The sequence below is a fragment of the Populus euphratica genome, unplaced genomic scaffold, assembly GCF_000495115.2.
Source record: "Populus euphratica unplaced genomic scaffold, PopEup_1.0 scaffold9.1, whole genome shotgun sequence".
Lineage (NCBI taxonomy): Eukaryota > Viridiplantae > Streptophyta > Magnoliopsida > Malpighiales > Salicaceae > Populus > Populus euphratica.
This window is the reverse complement of record NW_011499857.1, coordinates 368,546-382,212: the sequence shown is the minus strand read 5'-3', so window position 1 is coordinate 382,212 and position 13,667 is coordinate 368,546.

Genomic DNA, 13,667 nt, shown 5'->3' with positions numbered 1-13,667 from the left:
AGAAATATTTGTGTTTTCGGTGGATCTAGTCCTGGGAAAGAAAATGAGTTTTTAGAATCAGCAAATCATCTTGGTCAGGTGCTAGCTGAGAGAAAGATTCATTTAGTGTATGGGGGAGGCAGTCTTGGGTTAATGGGAGGTGTGTCAATTGCTGTATTTTTAGGAGGTAGTCAAGTTTTAGGAGTCGTCCCTGAAGCTTTGGCACAAGGAGACATCATTGGAAAAACAATTGGAGAGGAACTTCAGGTCTCCACAATGTCGGATCGAATGAATGCAATGTTTAACCATGCTGATGCCTTCATTGCTTTATCAGGTGGTCTAGGCATATTGTAAGAGATCTTTCATATTTCCTCTTGGGCTCAATTGCACATTCACCATAAACCCATATGTTTGTTAAATGTTAATGGTTATTATGATAAGTTGCTGTCTTTTCTTGATCATGCTGTGGAACAGGAATTTCTAACATCTTCTGCACGACAAATCATAATCTCTGCTACTACTGCTGAATAATTGATTGACCAACTACAATCTTTCATTCCTGTGATTGATCCTGCCATGAGTCGCATAAATTGGTCATCTAAGGAAAGCCGTAAAAAGCTTAGACTGGATTTGAGCCTTCATTTGTGATTTTTTGTGTCTTTTGATTTTATTATTGTGTTTTGTTATTTCTTATTTTTGTTTTAGTGTGTTTCAGGTTTGTCGGTGTTTGTTATTTCAGGTGATATCTTCTATACTCTATTTTTCTACCTTAAAACATTGAGGACAATGTCTCGTTTTGGTTGGAGGGAGAGGGTAGTAGTTGATAAAAAAAAAATGTTTTTCATTTCATAAAGCATGTGCATAATTGTTGTTACTAGGATGGCAGAGTAAAGGAGTTCTTTTGTTAAAGTGACTCTTAAGACGCATCTTAGTAACCATTCTTAACAAGGTCTATTATAATACTTCCTGAAATATTCAGATTTACAAACTCTCGCATTGTTATCACTTAATTCTGCTCACATACTTATTTAACATGTATTCTTAAACCTTAATTTACAGACACACACACTTTAACATATGATTGTGGGTTGCATATTGGATTATTACATTATTTATGTTCTTTTGAAAGGTAACAACTAAGGGAAAGGGATTGCATATAATTAAGAAAACAAAAACATGAAAAGAAAAAAGAAAAAAAGAAAAAATAATGATAATAAAAATGTAGATAAGTTTGGTTTCGTAGCCTCCCTGACCTAAGCAATTAAGCCCGAAGGGGTGTTTTAACACCTAATACCCTAAAGTCAACTGACTTGGGAGCTATTGGCCTAACGCTTGTTACATGGGTTAAGGAGAAAAGCTTAAGGAAATCAAACATTGCACTATCTACATATCAGTATCTGCGACCCGAGTTACTAAGCTCGTAGGGGTGTCTTAACACCTAATGCCCTAAGACCAACTGGTCTGGGAGTCATTAGCTGAAAAGCTCGTTACATGGGTTAAAGATGCATGATGTTTTAAATTGTATGTATATATATTTAAAAAAGAAAAAAAAAAGACAAAAATAATAATCCCAACCCAAGGAAGATAACCTTAAACATTAGAACAAAAATTTTGTTTTCTTCCAAGAAAAGCCCCATAATTATGTGTTGATACATTGAGCACAAAAAAAAAAGGTTTATTAATATCTTGTTAAGAGGTATTGAGCAGATATATAAATTTAATGAGAGTTTGTTTATCTGGATAGATTAATGGAAGTTAAATGATGAATACCTTGCTTTGTAGAATTTGCAAATTGTTTTTCTATTTTACACTTTGATTACTAGGGACTAGTAATAAGCTGGTTGGGGGGTGTGATTAGTACTTAAAAGTGCATTTTTATCATGGTTTTATATCATCATTTTGCACTTGAAGTATCAATAACTCCTTAACCAAAGCATGTTTTATAATAATATATCTAATAATATAAGATACCTATAATTTGTGGTAAATGTTCATTTTAAATGCAGGCCTATCACATAAATGAAAGGATTGATTGATGACTTTAAGAACTTAAATTGCAAGGATAAAGAGATAGCCAAACTTAGAAAAGAGATGTTCTATCACATAAATGAAAGGATTGATTGATGACTTGAAGAACTTAAATTGCATGGATAAAGAGATGGTCAAACTTAGAGAAGAGATGTCGGTGCAATCCAAACCGGAACACTGTTCGGTAATTGGGTCATATCTAGAGCTATATATCTCAGATTTAGGTCCAATTTATATGGATGGAAATGTAAGACATAGGCCTACAACTTTCATATGGAGCCCAAGATCTAAAATGGCCATTATCAAGTCCAAATTGTAGCAACAACAAAGAAGCCTGAATCTGTCTTCCAGACCAAGTACTGTTCGGTATTTTGGCCATATCTGGAGTTCTAGAAGTCCACATGAGCTGAATTGTTTACACGAGAAAGCTGAGACAATTGCCTACAACTTTCATGTTTGCAACTGGCTCCAATTTTGACGTTATCAATGACGTTTTGGGCAGACAAGAGAAGATAAGGATTGTCACCAAGTCAAAAGGTGGCCACCCACTTATCAATTAGTCATCAAATCAATAGTTTCCAATTTTGGCCTATAAAAGGAGGCATTTGCCATGCATTTAGGCATCTTGGTTTCCAGATCAAGATCATGCTCTTCCTTTCTCTCTTTGTATTTTTTGTAATGTTTATGCTTTGCTTAGTTAACTTTTATGTTCTTATTTTGTTTATCTATTTTGCTTTCTTTCATTATGTCTAGCTAAGTTACTTATGTCAAGGTGAAAAGGTTACACTAATGGTGTAAGAATAAGTATAATGTAAACTTAATATGGACTTTAATGTTTGATACTAACATGTTTTATATTTGTTATCTTGTTCACTCTTTAATACTTTGCTTGTTAAATGACTAATCTTGATTTATGTTGTATAACACTTGGTACAACAAATGCTTGGCACTTTCATAGCCCATAATGTATGGTATAACCGACACCTAAGCTATGAAAGGAACTTGATTTGTTGTTAACATAAGTTATAATCATGAATGCTTGACGAGATTTACAAGTATTAGCATTAATTGAATAAGATGACTAGTGTAATCATGTTAACAATATATAATCTGATTGGAACCTCCTTTGTGTGTGGTTTCCAATTCAATAATAAGAGTTTATACTATACTTGTTTGATATACCATTAGTGGAACCTCTAACCTTGACATTCGTTATTATAATTGTTTAATCGTTACATTAATATTCCATCTCAAAGTTCTCATCATCTTCTTCTTCTTCTCCTTCTTTTTCTTTATTATTATTATTATTATTATATTACTATTACTATTACTATTAGTATTACTACTACTACTACTATTATTATTATTATTATTATTATTATTATTATTGTTATTGTTATTGTTATTATTATTGTTGTTGTTATAGTTATTGTTATTGTTATTGTTGTTGTATTATTGTTATTTATAATTTGTGCAATTAACCTCCCTATGGTTCGACCCCGTTCTTGCCGGGTTATTTATTACTTCAACACTCTTGTACTTGGGAGAAGACAACAATCTTTTCGTCGTGTCAGTCATCCTTCACTTCATCATCATTATCATTATCAATATCTACATGGTGTATTATGATTTTGAATGCCAAATTCTTTTTTGGCTTCTCTTCCTCTTGTTTTTCCATTGTGATTTCATGAGTCATTAGTGAATTGATGAGCTCTTCCAATAGAGGTTTAGTGTGATCCTTAACTTCTTAAATTGTTATTATCTTTATTTCCCAAGTCTTTGATAAGGACCTAAAATTTTTTCTTATAATATCGGCATTAGTATAAGTAATATTAAGAACATTCAAACTATTAGTGATTGTTCTCATTCTATTTTGAATAACTCATAATGATAGGTACTTTTATGAGTTACTTCTAAAACATGTCATATATTCCTAGCATTTTTCCAAGATGATGTTCTTAAACTCACTTCTACTTCAAACATAAAACAAAGTATTCATAGCTTTAACATTTATAGAAATAAACTTTTTATTAATATTGGTATACTCACTCCTAACCTTAGGAAATGTGACACCATTTTCAATTTTGGTAGGGTTATGAGATCCATTTTCTATAGATAGTCATGAATCATAATTAATGGATTGAAAATATATTATCATCCTAGTTTTTTAATAGGCATAATCACTTCCTTCTAATAAAGGTAGCCTAAAGGATAATGATCCTTCATTTTTTAACATTAAAACTAGTAGTTATCATTCTACTTAAATCTAAAAAAAATTATATAAATAAGTACTAGACTCTAATACTATTTATTTTTCTAGAATTAAGGTAACAATAACACATAAAGGAAGGTGAAATAAATGTTCCACTAATAATAACAAATATTATAATTAACTTGATTAATCACAACAAACACAATTAACCAATAATATAATTAAAGTGGTTGTTTTAAAGAATATAGGGATAGAAATTGCAAACTCGATTTTTAATATCATTCGGTAAGTCTACATCTACACCTTAAACACCAAATCAATCTTAAGTATTGTATTGTTTACTAATCCAAGCAAAAGATTACAATATCCTTAACAAATCCTCAACACATGCTTTTTTACAACTTGAAAAAAATATCCTTTTTAAGATTTCTTTTACCTTGGTGATGTACTTTGCCAATGATTAAGAGTTTTTCCCTTAAAATCTTAAAGAATTAAAATTATTTTAAATATAGCAATACTCTCTTAAAAAGTAGATAATACAATTGAAACTTATATTTCTATAGATTCCTCAATATCATTTAGAATATATGAAAAGAGTTTTTACTCTTATGAAAGAATATAAAGGTTTTAATGCATATATATGAGTATAATTTAGGATTGATGATTTAAAGTTTTTTTTCTCTTGAAATAGCTTGCATATGATATATATTCAAATTATATATTTTATTCTTTAATTAGACAAACTCTATCTATATATATATATATATATATATATAAACTAGTTGTTTGTAGTCGTTATTGTTCCTTTGGCACCTAAAACAATAGATCGGTTCAGATTGGTTAAGCTAATTGGTTGACCAATTCTTACTAATTCTCAGGTGTTCATCATGTATGAACAAGTGGTCGATCAATTTATATGGTATTACCAAATGGTTGACCAGTTCATGTAGAATACCATATTTATCAATTTTAATTTTGGTGATTTCTTAAAATCATTTTATTAGTCCTTTTTAAATGCATGCAAAGTGATGTGTGTGAATTCATTTTAATTTATTCCATCAAGTATGATACAAAGATTTACATTTAAGCACTAAAATGAACACTTAAAAACTAAGTTTTTACTTGTTTTGTATCTTGGACTTGTTGATTGATTTCTTCATTCAGTACATTATACTTGTTGATGTGATCTTTATATAAATTTATTTAAACTTAATCTCATCCAAGCATATCATTAGTCCATTATGTATTTAATTGTTACCATCAAAATATCTAATATTAATAAGTGGCCCGAAGATCAACAAAATCAATCACCAATGACATGTTTAGCTCACTCCTAACTGACCTAAAAGAATTAGCAAATTGCGATGCTTTTCTACCATTTTGACTAGAATTCAAGACAAATAAAGGATTTGATTGACAAACAATATATAATTTCTTTATGTGCAATCCACTTTGGACAAAAGAGTCAATCATTATATGTAATTGATACAAGATACTAATGGTGTTACCACACTTTGCACCTTTATGTGATATCGATTTTAATATTATTATAATATCACTCAATATTATGATATATAGCTTATTTAATATCCGTAAAGGACATGCCTAAATTAGCATTCAACATAACATTGTTTTTGCCATTGTAAGTAATGTTATTGCTCATATTAGGAGCAATACTATCATTGTAATGATATAATATAAAAATGCTACAATACATTCTATAAAAAAAAAAAAACCAATTCCAATCAATTTGCCTAACAAATCAATCAAAACCCCTAATTTTTACAACTTCGTTGACAAATCAATATAGAGTATAATTGATCAAAATTCAACCTAATTTATGTTATTTTCATACCCATTCGCATGAAATCAACCCTAATTGCATAAATTCATAGCTAATTAACACAAATCAAAATCTCTAATTTTGGCAACTTAGCTGACAAATCAATACAAAACATAATTGATCAAAATTCAATCTAATTCATATTATTTTCATATTCAATTGTATGAAATCGAACCTAATTACATAAATTCATAGCGAATTTAACACAACAACAACTTACCTAAAAAATCAACATAAAAGATAATTAAACATAATTCAGCCTAATTCATGTTATTTTCATGCTCAATTGATGAAATCAACCATAATTACATAAATTCATGGTCAATTTAGCATAATTCAATGAAACTCTAATTTCAAATAAACCTAATTTTCAAACTAAACCCTAATTTCAAGTAAACACAAATTAAACATAATTTAACTTTTAAATACACCAAATTAATACAAATATAGGCTATTTACATTACTTTTTTCAATAGTAGAATGGTGGGAGTGTTGTGGGCGGTGTTCTTATGTTGAATATTATGAATGAAGGCTTGGAGATGAGAAGTGATTTTTTAGTTTCTTAAAGAGAGACGGTGTAAACTACGGGTTATTAGAAAGGTGGGTTGCAATTGTGGGGATACAAGAAAAAGATAAGTTAAATTGTATCACTTGTCATGATTTGGAACCATAACATCATAACTTGTTATATTTTAGAATCACGATATTTAATACATGTTGCAATTCAAAATCATGACAACCATAAATGTCATGATTTTAAAACATGAAAAATAGAAAATGTGTTATTTGGCTAATTATGTTTCAAATTGTGATATTCCATCAAATTTTTTAATTTATTGTGTTATTTAAAAAAAAATTCTCTAAATGAAAGTAAATTCTTACAATTTTGAATTATGATATCTATGAATGACATAATTTTAAAATGTGACATGTGAAAACTTTGTTATTTCACCAATTTTTTTTCAAACAATATTATTCTATTAAAAAATTTAATTTAGTATGCTATTTTTTAATAAAAAATAGCATGACTAAAAGTATAGGACTCTGTATAGGCAAATCTCAATCAAGATTTTCAATTATATCCTGTTTCACCTAGAATAACCAATATATCTCGTTTTAGTTCAAAAACAGAATAATCCAAAACAAATTTTGTCTTACTTAAAATCTTGGTTTCTTCTAGATTTCTTAACAAAATTTCAGTTGAAACATTTTGGTTGTTCCGTTCTGGCTAAAAATTGTTTTTTTAAAAAAAAATACATGTTTTTTTCTTTAATTTTATCATTCAACAGTTGAATTATTAGAGATTGAATTTCATAATTTATTATAGCTTGCTTTTTCTACAATTATCTCGGTCTTATAAGCTTTGTCACGAGTTTGACTAGTTAACTAAGCTGGCTTTTTTTATTTATTTTTTAATTTTTTTCAGTTTTATCATTCAATATTTTTAATATTTGGTTGATTATGAATTAAGATTTATAATTTATTTTAGTTTGTTTTCTATAAAACTATTTTAGTTTTATGATCCTGATCACAAGTTTTATGAGCTAACTCGAGTAGACTTCGGCTGTTATATTGTATTCTTTCATTAGATTGATTTTTTCTTATAATTTCATCATTCAACAATTGATTTACTGAGAAATGAGTTTCATAATTTATTTGTGTTTATTTGATTTGGGGTTATAATGATCTCATGACCGAAGTTGGAGATTTAAAATGTTAGTTCATGTTGATCCGAGTCAATCCAATATATTGTTGTCTCAATATTTAAAAAAATATTTTCTTAAATTATTTTAGTCAAACTATATTTCTTTTAGTTGTTGAGGTTGTCTTTAAATTCATCGAGTCAATCAGGTCATATTAAATCTTATTCCATATAATTTAAAATTTTTTAAATTATAAATTGAATTTAAATTTAAATTATATATATTTAAAAAATAATTACATACAAAAATACTTTCAAAATAAAATATATCATTCTAATTAAAAAAACAAAATATGAATAGCCTTAATCCCAGATCCCGCACTGGTCTCATTTCCATCAAATCATATAATCCAAGAACTTTAACACTCTAAAATCGGGTACGTTAATTGTATTTACAATAAAACAGATAAAAATATCCTCTACCAAAGATACCGAATCCCATATTTACTCTGCCAACATGAATAAGAACCACAGAACAAAACCATATAGGTGGTGGCCAAGTGGTAAGGACTTAAATGATTTGTAGCCTGAAAAGTTGACCATGTGCATGTGCTTGCCATTAACAGTCCTTCGCCAGCCTGCACCCTGCAGGTAACAGCCACTCTTGTCTCCTCGTCAACAATTACATAAAGCATTAACCTGCCAGCCCTAATCGTGTCATCCCAGTAGCCGTTGTCTGAGTTCTCGGTGTTGCTCGCCTCCTTGCCATCCTTTCTTTTTGCTCCTCCGCACATTGGTTTTCTCAACTTGCAGCAAGATAATTTATTTATCACAATGGAGGCGTTGAAGATGAGAGTATTTTTGGCTATCATGGTTGTGATTATGGCCGTTTCATCAGTCCAAGATGTAGCAGCAGCAGATGCCCCTGCTCCTAGCCCTACCTCTGATGCCACTACTTTTGTACCAGCTGCTTTTGCTTCTCTTGTTGCTCTTGCATTTGGGCTCCTTTTCTGAATGTAAGATTATGCATTATTTATCGTTTTTTTCTCTCTTTTTGGCATGGTTTATGCTCATTCATTTGTTTGAAGCCCCTTTTGTCCCGAACGGTACTGGGATTTGTTTCCATGATGAGAATTGAGGGACAAAGGGGGATATATGAGAGTGTTTTACTTGGGATTTTCATTGTTCTTGATCTTTACGACGAATTGGTCAAAAAGATTCAGATTGTTGTAACTAATTATTATTTTGTATTATAATTGATGTGATTTATTTGTTTGTGGCTTCAATGATCTTTTCTTGTAACTACTGATGAATTCTTTTGTTTAATTATCTCTCATTATACGTAAATATCATCTGCTTAGAATGGCGTATAGATTTGACTTTTCTAGTATCCGAATTCTAGATTCTTTTATGTATAAGAAATTCAATCCCTTGACAGCCATAAAGATAATGGTTTCTTCTCCTCCGGGCTTACCTAAGAGAACGCTATACACTTCGAAAATAAAAGTAGTAAGAAACAGTTGCTGCAAGCTTTTCTTTTTTCTTTTTTTTTAAAAAAATGTATATTAGATAAAAAAAAATTTAAAAAAAAATGTATATTAGATAAAAAAAAATTAATAGAAAATAATAATAATTGTATCAATTTTAAAAGAAAGATAATTAGAAAAATATGAAGAAAATATATTAATGTCTCGCCAAACTCACAATCGAAATGATAAGATTAACATAAATTATAAAGTTTTTTTATTGAAAAAAACGTCTTTACTTTTTAAACTCACGATCATAATTATTATGCTTGAAGCATCTCATTGGAAAGTTCAATTTTCAGTTGCTTGCTGATTTGTTTAAGTTTATTGGCTAAGCCGATGATGATATCAGTCACCAAAGACCATCTTTCGGGCCTGAAAGAGTCTTGTTGACATTCTGCAATTCTGAGGCCTTGTTACCTCTTCGCTCTTATTAAGAAGAACTTGGGTGGTGTTTTTGTCTTCCTGTTATGAATGTGCTGTTGTTTTGGCTGAGATTTCTTACCATGAAAGGTGCAGATAGAGGGCTAGCCTTTCCATTAATGATTGTTAGAACTGTATGGAAAAGGGATACTGTTTATGGGAATAGGCATTTTCACCTAGTTGCGATTTTGGCTAACACTGTAGATTTAAATTCGGAGAAGAGCAGGTTTAAAAACTTGGATTTGGATTGGGAATTATGCTATCCATGTGAGAAATATTGTGCGGCTGAACGCATGATTAACATGAACAAAACACCTGCTTTGGAAATCTATTTGAGCATAAACAGCAATTTCGGAGACCTAACATGAGGGCATCTCCGATAGTATATATAGACAGAAGAAAAAACTCGAGCAATTTGGCGTTATAATTGAATTTTGTCACTGTTCAACTTGAAACTCTGTTCGTGAGTCCATGGCTGATCGTCTGAACATGAAAGAAACAGTTGTCCTCCATCTGTGTTTTCTTTGACAGCTCTCCTTTCTGTCTTTACAAGAAGATAAGAAGGTAAATTCAGAGGATAAACACTCAAAGCTTACACCATGAGTTTCTCCAGATAAAGAAAAACATCCTCCTCTCGATTTTGCTCCTCCTCCCAAGCAAATCTATGTTTATTTTCACTGCCAAGTAAGGTGATTTGCGAGCGCTCTTCTTGTGTATGTTGCAGTGTGGATTCTCATGCGGGCTTCTGTGTGCTCTACACTCTCGTATGATTGCAGCATTTTTCTTTATGATTGCTTATTCCTCTTCTTCCACCACAAGCCGAGCTAAAGACACAAACGAGCTTGCGCTTATTAAAAGTTTTATTTTAAAATGTTAATTTATAAATATATCAAAATAATAAAATAACTCAAAAATAATATGAATTAAAAAAATATAAAATATAAAAAAATAATATTTTAACTATAATATCAAACAAGCCCCGACAACACGTCTTTCAAAACAACTAGTAAACATTCAGGGTTTGGTCACAAAGCTACGTGGACCTTGTCCCAGCTTAAACAATAACATGACAGCTCATTGACTTGGAATATTGTTTTGAAATGAAAGAAATTCATTTTAAATCTATATTTTTTATATTTTAATTAAATAAAAAAAACTGACTCCACAGACCAAAAAATAAAGCTGGGGGCGCTGCCCATGTGAATGTAAATTATATTTTATGGTGTGGTCAGTATTGTACTTTCACAACCCTTTTCTTTGTGTTTCTCACTGCTTTTTCGGACAAGATGTCTGACAGATGGGTCCACTTTTCTATCTTATCTCTTCGAGGAAAATGGGTATGAGAGAGAAACAAACTGACCAGCTGTGATCAATAATGTGTTTCAAAAAACAAAATAAAAAATATAAATACGCACACATATTATGGACAGCTCAAGAAATAAACATTCCAAGCATGTGCTGAAAATATCGATCTGGCAATTATCAGAATTTTGGAAATGATTTAGGCATGTTTATTTATTGAAAAATAATTTTTTAAAAATTAAATTTAAAATAAATAAATTATTTTTTATATCTAGTAATGTAATAAAAAAATAAGTTATAGAATGTTTTTTAATATTTGATTATGTCATAGAAAATAAACTGAAAAATAATTTATTAATAATTTATTTTTTTTAAGTTTATTAAAATAATAAGGAAAGAATCTTATAAATTAAAACTTTGAATAAAAATAAAATTAAAATTAAAAAAATATATAATTTCATAAATTATCTCAAATAAAATAAAATAATAATCAAAATAATAGAAATTAAATCTAACGAATAAAAAAATTAAAAGAATAATAATTATCATTTCATAAATTATATCAAATGAAATAAATAATAATCAAAATAATGATAACTAAATTTGATAGATAAAAAATTGTAATTAAAAAAATGATAAGAGACAAGAAAATAATAATTATAAAAATAAGAATTAAAGTTAATATAAAAATCAAATTCTAATGAATAAAATTAGAAAAATATTTAACACAAAATATATATAATAATAAAAAATTTGAGAATCAGATTTGATATAATCAGTAAATAATATGACATTACTAAATTTTTCACAACTTCTAAAAAGTACTTTCCATTCAAAATAAAAAAAAAATATTTTTAAGAAAACGAAGTTAAATTTTTTTTTAATTGGAAAGTATTTTTTATTAACTAATTAAATATAAAAAAGCTTCAAAAATAGTTTCTAAAAAATTACTTTCTGACTAAACAAACGAGGCCTTTATTGTTAAGGTTTTTATCACAGTTATCCCACTTAACACAATTGTTTGACTTGAGATCCATGCAATATTAAGTCTTGATCAAGTCTAAAATAATAAAAATTTAGATTTGTAATTAGCTTGGAGAAATTAAAAGGACTTGTTAGGTTAATCTACGTGATTTATTATAACCCGATAAAAATTTATATTTTTTAATTATTTTTTTAATAAATCAAAAATTAAATTTATAATTACTACAAAATTAATGTAAAGAGTTAAAATAGTGGTTGTAATCTAAGTACTAAAAACAAATTATTATCAAATATAAAAAATTTAGTAAATATAGGTGTTGCTTTTTTAGGCAAAAAACAATAAGAGGTTTTTCTCTTATTTAATTCAGCTTTATATGCATATACTTATTATCTTTTAATTTTTTGATGTGGAATTGAGAATCATTAGTATATATTAGTATATATGTGTGTTTTTACAAAAAAGTATGTTTTTAAATATAAAATAAAAAGAAAATATTTTTTAAAAAACCAAATTAAATTTTTTTTTAACTGAAAAATATTTTTTGTTAACTAATTAAATATAAAAAAGCTTCAAAAATAGTTTCTAAAAAATTATTTTCTGCTAATCAAATAAGAACTTTATTGTTAAGGTTTTTATCACAGTTATCCCACTTAACACAATTGTTTGACTTGAGATCCATGCAATATTAAGTCTTGATCGGGTCTAAAATAATAAAAATTTAGATTTGTAATTAGCTTGAAGAAATTAAAAGGACTTGCTAGGTTAATCTACGTGATTCATTATAACCTGATAAAAATTTATATTTTTTAATTATTTTTTTAATAAATCAAGAATTAAATTTATAATTACTACTACAAAATTAATGTAAAGAGTTAAAATAGTGGTTGTAATCTAAGTACTAAAACCAAATTATTATCAAATATAAAAAATTTAGTAAATATAGGTGTTGCTTTTTTAGGTAAAAAATAATAAGAGGTTTTTCTCTTATTTAATTTAGCTCTATATGCATATACTTATTATCTTTTATTTTTTTGATGTGGAATTGAGAATCATTAATATATATGTGTGTTTTTACAAAAGTATGTTTTTAAATATAAAATAAAAAAATTAAAGAAAAGAATATTTTTTTAATGTTGGATAAAAAACTTTTTGAACTAATATTTTAATTTTTATTATTTGTAACATGTATAGCAAATATCTTATGGTTTTAAAATCCAGTTAGGCCTGATGAGTCGATCCGAGTTTGAAATTGGACCGGGTTTAAAAAATTAAAAGAAATAAAAAATCTTTTTGATCTGGCGGGTTAATTTAGTGACTTAATTGACTTCATAAAATTCGGTCAAAAACTCGATTGCAATCCATTAACTATTTATTTATTTTTAACAAAAACAATATAGTTTTAATTTATTAAAAAAATTAGTATTGACCTATGTGACTTGAGCAAAATCTATAACCTAGGCCTAGGGTTGAGTTGGCTATCTTGCTAGATTTAAAATCTCTTGAATATCCATATAAATTATTATTTTAATTTTTTATATAAAATATTAAAATATTAAATATTTTTTTATCTAATATTAAAAAAATTATATCAGTCCAGATGAATTTATATAACTCAAAACATAGATTTTTAGTCACATCGAGTTTAATAACTAGAGATTTTTCTCTAAACAAAGCAACGTTCCAAACTAGGAAGCAGTGTCAATGCTCCTCCTGACTAGTACATGGTA